General features: G+C 39.1%; 1 protein-coding gene across 1 annotated transcript in view; it reads right to left on the bottom strand.

The window, feature by feature from the left end:
* LOC145495443 (uncharacterized) overlaps nucleotides 1-16,679 on the bottom strand; it is a 132,368-nt gene that overhangs the window by 69,003 nt on the left and 46,686 nt on the right. The window lies entirely within an intron of this gene.

The following is a 16,679-nucleotide window of genomic DNA, read 5'->3' as shown; positions in this document are numbered from 1 at the left end:
AGGACCGCAAATGATCCCGGACCGCAAATGATACCCAAATTGAACCACAAATGATCCCGGACCGGAAATGATCCCCACATTGGACCGCAAATGATCCCGATCAAAAAATAAGGAATGGCATGGATTTATATCAGAGGAAGGTGGGAACATATACAAAAATTATGAACTAAAAAACATGTTTTATCATTTTACAAAAAAAAAAAAAATTCCACAGTTGCTGTTTTTTTTCTTCAAACGGTTCAGATCGTTTTCACTGTCACGCAATAAAAAAAAATAATAAATCGAAAACCAACCAATGGAAAGGGCTAAGACATTGCGATGTACGCTATAGAAGATAACTAATTAAGACACTTCTCCAAGTTTTAGGCCTGCGCGTTTCCCCAAACTTCGAAAATTTGTAGTAAATGTTTCCCAGAAATTTACAGAGCCCAGTAAGAAAACGCCACGTTGGTATACATCCTTGGTACACCAATATGGCAGCCGGAATATAGTGTAAACATCTAGAACTTACTTTGGGTTTCAAGGCGACTGATTATCAGCACTAAACAAACAAGCATTTACATAAGCACTTTTCCTGATGCTCTAACTTCCAAAAAGGCTCAAAATCATGAGATAAGTATATATTTTTCAACAAACTCGATAGTAGCCTTGTGTCACGCAACCTCCATAACCCTGAAATTCAAAATGCTCTGGTTTCCAAACGAAGCACGCTAATTGTAAACAGATATAAATATACCGCCTCTTATGCCTGACCTATTGAATTAGAATTCTTAGAAAAACACATACTTGTAAACATTCTCGAAATCGCGGGGGCGATAGTATCAAACATCTATCAAACAGCTAACTTGTCAAAACTAAGAGCAAGCCTTGGCCTTGCTTGGTCATGAAGCTGAACTTCATAACTATAGCTTGGAATTTTGGCTTCTTAGAATACTCAAGTAGTCATTTCGGAGGAATTAAAGCCAAAACACGACCAAGGAAAAAATAACAAAATAAATTTGTTCAAATTTCCAGTGCTATACACTAGATGTTTCACAGAGTGATGAAGCGATAGGCTTGTAGGTCTACTCAGGTGACAGCGTCTTCCTTAATAGTTGCTTCATGGTTAGATTTTAGTTTAAAACTTTAGACGAGTGGCGTTAGTGGCTGATAAAATGTGATTTAACTATAACACCGAAATATCAGTGTTTAACAAAGGAGGATATGTAGCGTATGCTGCACTGATCATAATTTTACTGAGAGTTGCAAAGAAATGCAAGCCAAGTCGCGTTTTGATGGTTGAGTGGTGATATTCATAACATCGTAGTTAGCAACAAAATTTAGTCGAAAATATGAAAAAAAAAAACAAGTTGTAAGTGTAATTTTCTCTTGATTATAATTGTAAGCTGGCTTTAATAAAAACATCGGTATTCACGTACGCCAATTGCCTATCCACACCATCCCACCATCCATGCCATTCGGTATTTTTCACTCGGGATCATTTGCGGTCCCTATCGGGGATCATTTCCGGTCCGGGATCATTTGCGGTCCAATTTGGGGATCATTTGCGGTCTGGGATCAATTGCGGACCCGTACAGTTCTGAAATGCATTCATAAAGTTGAAAATACATCCGAGAAAAAACGACCATTTCCGCAATGTTTACATAGCAAGTCGCCATGTCATTTTAAAATAGTTTCCCACAACAACTTATCTTGAAATCTCAAGGTAATAATCACACGAAAAATATATATTTTAGCGTTTTATTTCGTAAGTTGCTCGGAAATAACGATAATCCAGTCGCTCAAATGTACCAAGCAGCGAACATTGAGGTTTCGGTCTTTCTTTACGTCGAAATGTAGACAAATATTTTGAAAGATGTGCTGAACATTGTTCGTAGATTCCAGGTTTTTTCAAAGGGAACCAGTTCGAGTCCGACCTTGAGATTTGGCAGAATAACAGTTAAAAGAGAAATCTTTTCAGCTGTAGAGTTAGATTCTGAAATAATTAGGTACCAAAGAGGGTTTTATCCAGTCAAAGATAGCCAATATTTTGCCTCTCGTTAACCGGTTGCCGGAAATGTTTTTTGAATGGCTTGAAACCTTAAAATAACAGAGCATTTGACATATCTTTTAACTTTAGCCGTAAAGAGGAATAGCTATTCTATATCTGAGCAAAATCTAACAGTACTTGATTGAATTTCAAGATTTTACGAACGCTTCGTCTTTTCGTGTTATTTGGGGCATTCCACTGGGCGGAAAACGCACTTTCACCGCATTTTCAAACTTTCCAATTTTTTTCAAAAACGAAAAAGCGCTGGAACTTAAAATTATGATTTTTGAAAACAGTTAACCAAAGGGTATCTTGAGGCAAAATATGAGCAATGTGCCAAAATAGTCGCTGTCGCACGATTCTCAATGCTCTCAGGCAGGAGCTCTTAAAAAGGGACAATCGCAGAAATTGATGATCTTACTAAGAAACTATTTGGAAACAGTTTAATGTGTCAATTATATGGATATATAACTTGTCCATATCAACTATGTCTTGTCCGTCTTTATCAGCAATGTCTTCAAAGCGTATTTTAACTAAGTCTTTGTGATTATTACGCGTACCTTTGTCTTTGTCTCACATTTTGTGTCGAATTTGTTAGAAATTACTATACTACTCTTTGATGCCAAAACCAACTTTGCACTTATTCTGCGCATTTCGTAAGAAAGGTATGTGGTCACTTTTGCTTAATATGACCTGCCACTAAAATTAACAGTTTTGGATTCGTTGTACCCCATATGATAACCTAGTTGAACTAGTAAACTCAATTTTAGCCATCAGTTGGTATAACAAGTCGGTGTAAGAGAGCATAAAAGTTGCAAGATCAAATGCAGCTCATTAGGTACAAAGAATGTCATGTCACAAATTCGGTATCCAATCAATCACCCTGAGCAAACACGGCAACAAAAATGCCGGGGTGATTGCATCTCGGATCAACGGACGCGCGCATAAAAATTGAAAACAAATTTCAAAACGGAGGCGTCTGTGCCATTTGAAGATGTTCTCGAAGAAATGACTCGTGTTGACACAGAAGAGCTACAAGAATCTAATGACGAGGTAAGCGACAAAACAGAGAAGCTATTGAGTCAGCTGTCAATTGTTTCATAAAATGCAGTGACCTGGGGGAAAACTTCGCATTTCTTTGTTAAACAAGAGGCAAAAAGATTAAGAGGTCTTTACGAACAACGTGCTCGAGAGAAAGATCCTTTTTCCATTTTCTGTGAATCATCACTCAACACAGGAGCAGAGTTAAAAGACGAGACCTGTACATGGTTGGATTTAATATACAGGAGGCTGTCAGCTCGTCGGCGAATTAAGAGACCTTGGTATTTGGAGTTTACCCGTCACATTCCAAAGGAAATTTTCTTAGCTCTTAAAAGGACCTTTTCAACCACAACAAATCATGACCTGAGAGGAAATGTATGCATGGAAGGAAATCGTAAAGGCTTCTCAATCAGTATTGCATATTTTCCGTCTGTTCTTTACATGTTTCGAATTTTGACAGGAAAGACAATTGAACAGTGTTGCGTCATTACGGTTTCTGTTACACACATAAGTTTTCTTTGCATGACTAAAATTGCTCTGTACACTTTGCTCTCACTTAACCAATCAGAGTAGATCAGAGCGCTGGACGTTGACCTCACCCGACTGAAACAAAATTATTCTTTAAATTTACTGTTTCACAGCTGCACATCCTCATGGTAAACTTTGTTTGTACCAAAACTTAACTAAAAAGTGCTGTTAATTTTAGCAGCCGAAATGGACTATTCGAAGCAAAACGGTGTCAGCGACCCTGAACTAGACTACGTTTATGGAAAGGCTTGTAATGTCGATGGTTTTGTAAAAGAAGAAGGCAGTGTAGATTCTCTCTTGTCTTCACTTGATTTATTCGAGTTTTTTTCTTCGAATTGTAGGGCTCTACTAGTTTTCTACGTCGTAATTTATGTCCAACCTTCACAGAAAATACACATTACAAAATTAAGAGAGCCAAAGAGTTTAGTTTCGCCAAATTGAATACGAGAGATTAAAGAAATATATAGATAGTACACCTTGGAAAAACGATTGGAGACTGCTTCGAAGACAAGAGTGGCATTTTAATTATCAAGACCGAAACTTTAAAAGGAAGAAAACGTCGCTGACGTCCACCTTAGTGAAAATAAAGTTTGGATTCTCGCGTCTATCTAGTGGTTGATAAAAAAAGGTTTAAATTTATCTTCGAGTGCAGTGGATACAGAACTCCACGCCGTTGCTTGTTCTGTGGCCGTTCAACAGCCGGACTTGTTACCTGCCAAAGTATTCTTTTACTTACTTTCTTAAATTGCGTGCAGCGGCATACCAGGTGAGTTTGGCCGAACCATGGTTCGTACTTTTGCGAGAGGTAGTCCAGCCGAAATACCCATGGCGAGACCAAACTAGCCTGATATGCCGCCAAAGCGTACCAGAAAGGAACGATTAGGTATTTACCGTACCCAAATTTGGCCAAATGAACTGATATTGTAGCCATATCAGGACAGTGACTTGATGTCTCAGGATATCAGGACAGTAGACACAGCTTCTGATTGGCTAGTTGCGGAATTTAGTTACGGTAATCTAGAGTTACACGAAGAGATCTACTCACAGGTACCGCAGCTCGGTATTGTAGCGGAAAATATCCTCAGGTAAGTCTTTCAACTGATTGTTGTGCAAGTCCCTACCAACAAATAATCACAATCAGTGTCAATTGCGCGATAAAAGGGAAATTAAAGAGTGTGTGCTAGGAGGTTCCCTTCCTGATATAGGATACAACCTTACAGAAAACAAGAATAATAAAAATAAAAATGGGAAAACAAAACTATCTTACAAGATCCTTTCCATGTTGTTTCTCGATCTAGAAAATTCTGAGATCCCGGAATTGCAGGATCTCTTTCATTTGTGACACCACCCATATTTAGCCCAAGACATAGGAGATTAGGGCAGAGAGTCACAAAGTGTCCGCGCTGACTTAATATCGAATTTATCTTACACAACAAGCGTTTTAAAAGGCGACAATCGCTGAAATTGATGATCTTACTAAGAAACTATTAAGAAACAGTTTAATGTGTCAATTATATGGATATATAACTTGTCCATATCAACCATGTCTTGTCCGTCTCTATCAGCAATGTCCTCAAAAGGTATTTTAGCTAAGTTTTTGTCATTATTACGCTTACATTTGTCTTTGTGTGAGATATTTTGACGAATTTGTTGCAAATTCTTATACTATTCTTTGATGTCCAAATCAACTTTGCACTTTTTCTGCGCATTTCGTAAGAAAGGTATGTGGTCACTTTTGCTGGATATGACCTGCCACTAAAATTAACATTTTCGGATTCGTTGTACCCCATATGATAACCTAGTTGAACTAGTAAACTCAATTTTAGCCATCAGTTGGTATAACAAGTCGGTGTAAGAGAGCATAAAAGTTGCAAGATCAAATGCAGCTCATTAGGTACAAAGAATGTCATGTCACAAATTCGGTATCCAATCAATCACCCTGGATACACACGCCAACAAAAATGCCGGAGTGATTGCTTCTCGGATCAACGGACGCGCGCATAAAAATTGAAAACAAATTTCAAAACGGCGGCGTCTGTGCCATTTGAAGATGTTCTCGAAGAAATGACTCGTGTTGACACAGAAGAGCTACAAGAATCTAATGACGAGGTAAGCGACAAAACAGAGAAGCTATTGAGTCAGCTGTCAATTGTTTCATAAAATGCAGTGACCTGGGGGAAAACTTCGCATTTCTTTGTTAAACAAGAGGCAAAAAGATTAAGAGGTCTTTACGAACAACGTGCTCGAGAGAAAGATCCTTTTTCCATTTTCTGTGAATCATCACTCAACACAGGAGCAGAGTTAAAAGACGAGACCTGTACATGGTTGGATTTAATATACAGGAGGCTGTCAGCTCGTCGGCGAATTAAGAGACCTTGGTATTTGGAGTTTACCCGTCACATTCCAAAGGAAATTTTCTTAGCTCTTAAAAGGACCTTTTCAACCACAACAAATCATGACCTGAGAGGAAATGTATGCATGGAAGGAAATCGTAAAGGCTTCTCAATCAGTATTGCATATTTTCCGTCTGTTCTTTACATGTTTCGAATTTTGACAGGAAAGACAATTGAACAGTGTTGCGTCATTACGGTTTCTGTTACACACATAAGTTTTCTTTGCATGACTAAAATTGCTCTGTACACTTTGCTCTCACTTAACCAATCAGAGTAGATCAGAGCGCTGGACGTTGACCTCACCCGACTGAAACAAAATTATTCTTTAAATTTACTGTTTCACAGCTGCACATCCTCATGGTAAACTTTGTTTGTACCAAAACTTAACTAAAAAGTGCTGTTAATTTTAGCAGCCGAAATGGACTATTCGAAGCAAAACGGTGTCAGCGACCCTGAACTAGACTACGTTTATGGAAAGGCTTGTAATGTCGATGGTTTTGTAAAAGAAGAAGGCAGTGTAGATTCTCTCTTGTCTTCACTTGATTTATTCAAGTTTTTTTCTTCGAATTGTAGGGCTCTACTAGCTCGTCCTGCCGCACGTTACCTGCCAATCAACTATTGTTAGAGCAAGGTGATCCCTTTCTGGTATGAATTAACATTGACGTTAAGGCGTTAGAATGCTTTACAAGGATGACGCCACCAAAAAACAAACAAACAAAACTTTTCGCTTTTATTCCGATCGAAAATTTAGCGAAGATAGGCCCACCTTTTAATTTAATTTCCAAATTTGCAGTCCCTCAACCGATGGACTGAAATTTCGCCAGCTTATTGTTGAACATTTTCCCCCAATTTATTTTGTTTCTTTTTTGAATTATCTTCATGATTATATACAGGAAGTGCAGATGATTTGTTAATCTAATTACTTTCTTTCTACGCACTTCAAAGAAACATCAATAAATTATCGATTTATGTGTTTGCTTCTCAAGAACAAAAACATTTAAAGACGCTAGACTACATGACGCACTTTAATTTCAAAAAAGTGATGACCGGTGTATATTTATGACAGGGCGTTATCTGAAGGCTGTTCCAAAAACGCGGAGTGCGGAGTACGGAGTGTTAAAAATAGTAAAAAAAAAAAAAAAATAGTAAATATGCAAAGAAAAATTAAAAATAAAATAAAATTTAAAAATGAATTGAAAGAGTAATTAAATACTTAAACAAACTAAAACTAGAAATTTAGGAAATAACAATGGTAAAAGTTCATACTGCCTGCGGTGGACCGTTGATAACGGGACTGTCTAATCAGCGCGGGTCACGGGTAAAAAGGTGCTAAGGTTTAGTTTCACTGACTTCTAGCCGGTCTATCATCCTCTTCTCAGAACACTCATTCTTCTCGCCACAATGGAATGCGAAAGTTAAGACTCTTGCTCGGTCGAGCGTTTTTGAAACAACTTTAACGAAATCAAAATTACTATAAAAATGTTTGCTGGCTAAAAATTTTTAAAAAGAACATGACCTTTCGGCTGTCAATCTACAACCTTCGACGGATAAAAATGGAATGGAGAATGATGAAATATATGCAATAAAAGGCGAGATAAAAATAAGAAGAAGAACAAGAGAAAAGTAAAAATGTGTAAATTAGGTGACTATATTTTAAAAAAGAATACTATTCTGGTTTGGAATCGGCTTAGAATTATTGCCAGCATGCTTCGTAGCAGAGGTGTGCCAAGCCTCCAAAGTTTTTCTAATGCGAAAAAAGCCTTTGTCGACGACACTAGAATTATCAAAATCTATGCAATGGTCGAATGACCAGGCATGTTTCGCAATGTTTGACCATTGGTACATGTTTTGACATTCCTGATATTTTCTTTCTTACGAGTTTCAACACACCGGCCAGTTTTGCCTACATAACACCAATCACAATCGGCGCAGGGTATCTTATAAATCACGTTCGGTTGATGTTTGATAGATGGTCTGAATTTAGGAGAAGGAAACTCTCGTTATAAAGACTTGAAGGGCTTATTTATAAATAAAGGCTTACTTACATTTGTTTCATTCTTTTATTTTTCTAATCTCAAATGTCTGATATATGGCTTAAGATTTTCTTTCCAAATTTACCGTTCAATTTCCTATCCGGGCCATATTTGAAGACATTCCATCTCATTTGATTACTGTAAAACTTTACAATCATATATCTTGAGGAAGTTCAATATTTGCCTGTGTCGTTGAAGGCGTCAAAAAAAGTGTCAGACATTTATTATTTGCTTGTTAAAGTTGTAATCTTAATAGTTTTGAGATGCGCTTGTTAATACAAATCAAACATGTTCACTTCCTTATAAAGTTATTGCGATATCTGTCAAGAGCAGCATGAAAAATTAAACAAACATTTAATACATGATCCTCAGTTACAGCAGCACAGAGTTCATCCGTTTTAATGCTAATATGGCTTTCTAAGTATGTCCAGGTAGATTTTTTCACGGCGAACAGGCTATGGTGGCACTTCTAATTCCCTTTTTCCTTTCCTACTTTCTCTTCTACAATATACGCCTGCTCGCGGGCTAGTGCCTCTCAATACAAATGCAGATTGCATTCTGCTTTTGGGAGTATTAGCTGCCACGACTTTTAAAATTACTTTTCTCGAGAGTGGGGTGGGGTGGATTAGCACTACTTCTAAAACCTAATCATAACAACAGAATTGAGCGTCATAAGTGAATGAAATGACTAAAACACAGAAAAACAGGCTGTGCCGTTTTAGTTAGCAAAGGCTAATGATATACGAGCAGCAAGAGCAAAGCTTATGTTTTTCACGTGAGATTCGCGTTTTCAGCTCGTTCTTTTCGTGCCTCTAAATCGGCCGTCGATAAAACCAGGAGCATGGAACTAATTAAAGAATTAAATCAAACGAAAATAAAGTGGCATCAGCTCGGAAAATAAAAATAGAAACAACCAAATAAAAAAATAAAAAAGGAAAAAAGAAAGACGAATGAAAGTCACTGCAATAAGTGAAGGCTAGCAACTAAGTGGAGTAATCCATTCCTTCCAGTCGTTCGCCATTAGTTTAATTACGTGACTGTCCCTTACTCCCAGATTTCGTTCTTCTCAGAAAACCAAGGTGGCGGGGTTCGAACTCCTTAATCAGACCTAAAAATATGGGTACACGAGTGTGATGTCTTTATTCAATTCATTGCGTTAATACAAAGATATGCGTATACACGATTTCTCATGAAGAAATAGTTTCTCCGTGAGATAGAAATAGAAACTCTTTGGCATTAAGGTTCTTGTCGAAACTAGTTCGGACTGCTCGAGCTCTGATGACAGTGTGAACAAATACAAACACAAAATTTAAAAACATTTAGCGACGCGCGCGCTGTTTTGCAAGGTCCCTGGTCAAAACTTTATTGTCTCAAGAAATATTTATTACAAGTGTTGGCGATCTAAAACTGGAAAATGTTTTTTCCAGTACAAGTCAATACTTAATTAATTAATTAGAAATACTTTTACCGCAGGCTATAATCTATTCATCGCTAGTCCAACTTCAAGTGCAGATCGTTATCTGGCATTCGATCAAACCTAGTTTTCTATCGAGACATTCGAACACCACCAGAGTAGACCAGGCATGCAAAGTACGCGCGTGCGAGTGAACGCGCTGCCCTAATCTTTCATTACTACTAGGTAATAATAACTTGCTTGTTACTCGTGCTTTCGGAAAGGCTTGGTGGGTCATAGTGTTAGACGTTCCTAGCGGAGTGGCGCGAAAACTGGCGATGATAGAATAGAAACATGAAGACCGAACAGCGACAAAACTATGGCTACTGACTTAACAAGCAACTGTATGATGCTTAGACGAACACCTCAGATGTTGAAGAAATCAGGGATCAAAAAAGAAGACGCAATGAATTATCTGGCATTCATCGTCCAAATCGTCCATGTTTGTGTTGAAAAGCAGAGTGCTGTAAAGCGACGTGAAGCAATTGGCGGCAAAGAAGAGGAGTCTGTACTCACTGTAGTCACTTGAATGAAAACCCAACGCCTCCTACCCCTCCACTACCGACTCCCCTATCCCCAATAACATCTTTTCATTTTCGAGCTGATACCAGTTTATTTTTGTTTATATTAGTTTTGAAAATTTTATTTTAGATATTTTTCTCATAATTATTATAATTATGCAATGTTTCGGAATGTTCCGGAATGTTCCATGTTTCTGATTTTATCGACGGCCCTCTAAATCACGCATTCACTGCCAAGGGCCGCTTATTTATATTAGTCCGTGTAACTGACGATGTGTGGAGATCTGGCCCGGATAGTCGCTGTTATAAAAAACCACAGGCAATGGTGTTATCCAGTAAGATCATTTGCCTCCTTTGATTCACATTCGATATTTTTTACTATAAACCCCTGTAATGCTGAATTTTCAAAATCAGGTAGTTTTCTACATGCTTTATCTCTGAAACAAAGTCGGTGACCCCCATTTTGTTTTTGTATTTCTGACACAAGTAACTCATTATTTGACTGCTGTAAAAATTAAGAAAAAATCTATCCACTGGAAAATTTTCGTGCGAACGTCCTAAAATACGGCGTTACGTGTGTAATGTGAAACCGGGGAAAAGTAACATAACGACATATCACGTGACCTCCTGACCTCAGAGGTCATTCGAGTTGTTTATTCAGTGTTCGGGGACTGATTTATTTACTCATGAGTCGACATGAGGCATATGGATATGAGAAACTAATTTACTACGGTTTGAAGCGTATATTCTATCATATTTTTAAAGGACTCTCGACTGAGCAAGACGATGAAAACAGCCAGGACTGTGTGTGCCACTCAGTGTCTCATCTCAAATGTAAACATTGTCGACATTGTCGAGCTTGTCAAATTGTATGGCCGTTTATACTCGCTGTTTTACTGGAAATATTTTACAGAACAGCTCACAAGGACACTGGGAAGTTAAAATGGACGTAAGTAACGGTGAGTCGTTGTTTCCTGTTTTAAACCGTTGACTTCCAAAGAATAACCTTGTGATTTGCATAAAATTGAACTCGCTTACATGTCGTAACATTTTATTTTACTGACGGAGAGAACATTTTAATTCCCAGAGCTATAACTTTTCGAGTGAAAAAAAGCAATAACGCCGAAGGTTTCCTTAAATGTAGATATTTTGACCAAATGATATATACCAGAGGCCATTTATACAAGTCAAAGTTGGCCTTTATTTGTCCCTTGCCAGGAGACACAAATGGCGGCTGTACAAATACCCTTCGTTAAAAAGCTACAAACAAAACTTCAAGAAACTTATTACACGATTTCAAAGTATAAGAATAAAATAATATTTGTACAAAGTTTTGTTTTCATAAGATTGTTTTTACGCCCACTCTGTTTTCGTAAAGAAGCGTGAAATTCTGAACATTTTAAGCCGCGAAAACCGCCATTATGTCTAAAATAATAACATTTATTTGTATTTAACTCCGGAGGAAGGGGGAGAGGACTGGTACTAGTTTTCTCTGACATGCGCTCTACGTACTTCATTCGCCATGTGCTTGTGCACAACGTAGCTTCGCTCAACGCAAGTTTCTTTCTAGAGTTCTTCTTTACAATACGTGTCTCGATGTTTACACTATGGCTTCTAGAAAGAGCAGCAGGAGAACAAAACCTCCGCTTAAACTGAAAGATTTCGACATCGACGGCTTCATAGCAGAATCAACACCGCAACAGATGAGCGAAGCAGTTGAACGTGAACTGAGTCAGGTCGAGTCCATGATCAAAGACCTCTCTCCGACAAAATTTAAAGCAGAGCAGTCCACTGTAGAGCAAGAGAGAGGGGTAGAAGATCTTCGAAACCAGAACTTGAAGCTTGAATTGGACCTCACTCGTACCAAACTCGACCTGTTGAAGCTGCAGCAAGATTCAGCGTAGCCCAGTGCCCCCAAGATGGCGACGACGATCACAACAACGCCTAATGATAATCCTATCGCAAAACCAACCTTAAAAAGCCTTCAGCAAGATCCTACCGTTCAATCGGAGCTTAAATCTCTCATGGACTCTTTGGGAGATCCAGTTTTACTGGGTTTAACTAAAGAGGATTAGGATCCAGCTCAACAGCTGTTAGAGCCCACTATTTCAAGAGGTAAACGTCCTTTACTTATACCTGATTTCATTAGTTCCCTCCCCACCGTTCTGCAGGAGGATAAGGAGACCGTGCTTGGAACCTCTGGTGATGCTAGAATTGTGTTAAAATCCTCTCAAGAAAAGAAGCTATCCCTTGACAAAATTTCATTCCCACAGTGGTCAGCGGCTAACTTTCGCATTATGCATACTCTCATGAAAGATGGACTTCTTTCGTCCACCCAGGAAATTCTCGATTATATTGTGTACAGTTCAAAAATTTCTGAACTAGCGAAGTGTTACCCTTTGCCAAAAGTGATGCAGTACGATGATTTGTACCGCAAAATGCAATTTGCCACAAGCTGTAAATGGGGATCTGACAGCCAATTCATATCCCATCAAACGCTTCACAGACCAGATCCATCGACTCCCACATCCACACGCCCACCTCTTCGCAAAGCCCAGTCATAAACCAAGCAACAGGGAAGCAGGTTTGCTTTGAATTCCAACGGCGTGAAGGTTGCCGCTTTGGCTCCTCCTGTAGATATGATCATGTTTGCATCAAACCACAATGTTTGGGAACCCACCCACAATGGCAACACCAGTCTGCTACTGCTCAAGACCCCCAATACTGAACCCACACTCAACTGCAGAGATCTCTCCAAATTGTACTTTAACGGCAGAACTAGCAGGAGATATCTCGACCACATTGTTACATGCAGGGACCGATCGCGCCTTAATGACATGCTGTCCCGCAGAGTGTGGGGAAAGTTTACCTATTAAAGCAGGGGCCTTTTTGGAATCTATGCAGCAGCTCCAAGCAGCCAAGGTCTCCACATTTTTGGGACCTGGACAGCAGAACTATCAAATGACCCGGACATGAAATTTATTCTCGATGGTGTTAAAAATGGATTTCAGCTAATCGCTCCTGATTCAACGGTGTCACATGCCTTTACACACAACAATAAATCTGCTCTACGACCTGGAGCTAAAGATCAAATTGAAGCGCAACTGGTTAAGGGTCTTTAAGAAGACCATTTTGCTGTAGCAGACAAGTCCCACATGCCCATAATCGTTAATGCACTTGGGGCTATACCTAAAAAGGACTCGAATGAATTACGGATGATCATGGACTGCAGCCGACCGTTAATGGCAAATGCCAACTCATACATGGATGTAGAACATTACAAGTATGTTACTGTTGATGATGCAGCAAACCTCTGTCAACCAGGTTGTTGGTTGGCAAAAGTTGACTTAAAACACGCTTACAGAAGTGTTGGTTCTCACCCCAATGATTTTTCATCGCCTTACACAATCAGTCTGTCGAATGATGGCCCGAAGAGGGTATACTGTGTTGGCGTACCTGGACGACTTCCTCATCATTGAACCAACTCAGCTTCAGTGCAAAGCAGCTTTTGACATTCTACTAAACTTACTAGAGTCTCTTGGCTTCACTGTCAACTGGACAAAAGTTGTCTTCCCAGCCCAATGTCTGGTTTTTCTGGGAGTTGAAATTGACACTGTTAAGTGTGAACTCCGCCTCCCAGAGGATCGTGTATCTGAGTTGTTATTCGTTCTCAAGGAAACCAGTTCAAAACGTAAATGCTCCAAGCTTCACCTCCAACGACTCATTGGCAAGCTCAATTGGGCAGCACGTGTTGTTCGAGGGGGCCGCACGTTTCTCAGGCGTCTTATCACCTTGGCAAATGCTGTTAAACGCCCGCACCACCGTGTTTATTTAAACCTATGCGCCAAAGCTGACCTCCTGTGGTGGACCTCCCTCTTACCTGGACACAACTGTAAAACATTGTTCCCCTCAGCAACCCCAGAACTCCCTACAGCAGTGCTTACGGATGCTTCCCTGTCTGATGAGGGGTGCGTATGGGAAACTGACTGGCTGTATGTTAACTGGGCCTTAGACTACCCAGCTCTCTGCTCTCTGCACATCAATGTCTCTGCTCTCTGCACATCAATGTCTCGCTTGCTTGAGAAACGCAAATAACAACGACAAAGACTAAGGAAAATAGACTGAAACGTTTATAGGTTGATATAAAGACCTTGACTCATTTCACACCCTAAAGACTTGCAAACGAGTAATAAGCTATTAATCGATTCCAAGAAATGCAATCAAAAGTACAACTTCAAATGCAGAACATTTAGCTCGATTGCAATATAGCTATTGCTTCTCAGTATAACGACTGCCTGGGTACACGCAGCAAAGCGTCTAGTTTGTTTTATTTAAATCTCAACTTATCATGTAAATAGAGGAGCGGAGGCCTCATGAATAGTGCGCTCTCCCCGATCGAGTTGGCCTGGTTCGAGCCCTGGCCGGGGACACTGTGTTGTTTTTTTGGGCAAGACACTTAACTCTCACAGTGCCTCTCTCCACCCAGGAATATAAATGGGTACCGGCGAATTGTTGGAAAAGCTGCCAAATTGCGGCGGAGTGACCTCCGATGGACTAGCTTCCCGTCCAGGAAGAGTAGAAATACTCCTAGCCGCTTCATGCTATATAAACCGTGGTAAAGTCCGGCAGCTATAAGTCAGTCAGCTCCAAGGCTTCACTTATCATATAGGCACACATCATATACACCTCTTGCAAAGATATTGAAAATATACCACCATTTCTACTGAAATGTATTCAGCTAAAGATATTACTCTTTACTTGTCTTTTACTTCCTTCAAAGTCTAAAGGACAAATGGGCAAATTTTATTTAAAATATGACTTTCGTCTTGCTAATTAACGTACTCCTATAGACGAAAATGGCGTTAGTTGAAGAGGTGAAGTTTCGTATCTCAGTTAAGTGTCGTTGTCAGAGAAAACCGGGCAGCAGGAAAAGATTGAGGTCGGCTGTTTACCTTCATCTTAATTTTCACAATATAAAAGTTATCCGAAAAGATTAACAACCATAGCATTTGCCGAGGAAGGTGATCGTTTTTCTTCGAGATATCACCACATCATAATTTTGGCCTAGTAAGCGGTCTAAAATGGCCGAAATTTCCTGCAACTTTAGGTGAGGCTAAGAGATGCTTCTCACAAATTCCAGAAAGTCTTATTTTTTTGCGATACTTGTCCCCTTATTGGTTGACTGAGATATATTTGAGGCCTTTCGCTTTAATTCTACGGTTTTTTTTTTAGGTGCCATATATCGCCGCTGAATCGTTCCGTGGGCGTGACTCAAATTTTAGCCATTTTCAGAAATTCCTGAAAGTCATTTTTTGCGATAATATTTGTCCCTTTATTGGTTGACTGAGATATATTTGAGGTCTTTCGCTTTAATTCTACGGTTTTCTTAAGGTGCCATATATCGCCGCTGAATCGTTAATGGGCGTGACTCAATTTTAGCCATTTTCAGCGACTCGTTTTTCAAAAGTGCGGTATTTTATTTCTACAGAAACGATATTTTTTTGACAGTCATTTACACTGCCATCACTATGCAGTTTAGTTAAAATTGTTAAAAATTTGAGGTAAATCGGAGTAACTGGTCCTGCAAAGTCCCCAAAAAAATCATTAGCGAGAATCATTTCCCGCCAAAATTTTTAGCGAAGAATATCACTCTATCCCCACTTTCTGCTATTGTTAGCCTTGATTTACTGAAAGATCTGCCAAAATAGTTAGTTGGGAAGCAGAATAGCATATTTTAGCTGTAACATCGTTTTCTTACTATGTAAATATTTCGAACTCGCCAAATCCTTATCATTATCTGGGATAAACTTTTCCCTCAAAAATTCTAGTTTTTAACGTCACGCTACGCGGAAAAAGAAAGTGGATCCTTAGTTCGCTGGTAATTTTTGCTATCAAGTAAAACAAGAAGTTTAACGCTAAAAATTTGTAAAACACATTTAAAATACGAACAAGGTTTCGGCGCTACGTTATTCCATTATTAAGGTAAAAAGTGACAAAGTATAACGTGTACTATGCGTATATAAAATATAATCAATACATAAAATATTTGCGGGTTCTATGCGTATAATTTCCAAGGTAGGAAAAACAATACAAAAAAAGTGTACGAAAGTGTCACGTAAACAGTTTGGCGCGAGCGGAGTCGGTTTGCGTGTTAAGAGAACGCTTGATGTCGATCCTTTATGTACAGCATCTCGTAGACTTAGCAATCGAACTTGCTGTTACATTTCCTCAGAACTTTGAAAAGGTGGTCAGCCTTTCTTCTGTTGTTCCCATGCTGTGTTTCAAGGTGTTTCCCGATGGCTGAATAACGGTGTTCAGTTATGCGTTTATTTAAGTGTTGGGCAGAGAACGAGAGTTCAAATTGTTCATTCTGAGGAAAAATGATAAAAAAACTTATTTTTTTCTCAAGCGTCTGAGCGGGCCGGAATCCTAAATCGTCGAATTTGATTGGCTAATCATACGCACCTGACCGGTCCAGCTTTTCACGATACAGCCCGCGGGCCGGATTTTTTCCTCGCTGCTTAAATTTCGCTCCTAAAAGCTAGCGGTAATTGTCAATCTTTAGCCTTTTTTTACACATCTATCGACGATTAGTCAACGCAAGTTTATCTCTGTTCACTTTAAAATGGCAAGGAAAGTCACTGTAAGTAAATATGTAAAACCAATTTACTGCAGGAAAAA

Source organism: Orbicella franksi, chromosome 8, assembly GCF_964199315.1.
Source record: "Orbicella franksi chromosome 8, jaOrbFran1.1, whole genome shotgun sequence".
Classification (NCBI taxonomy): domain Eukaryota; kingdom Metazoa; phylum Cnidaria; class Anthozoa; order Scleractinia; family Merulinidae; genus Orbicella; species Orbicella franksi.
Note: the sequence above shows the minus strand (reverse complement) of the source record. Positions and strands in the feature narration are given on the sequence as shown.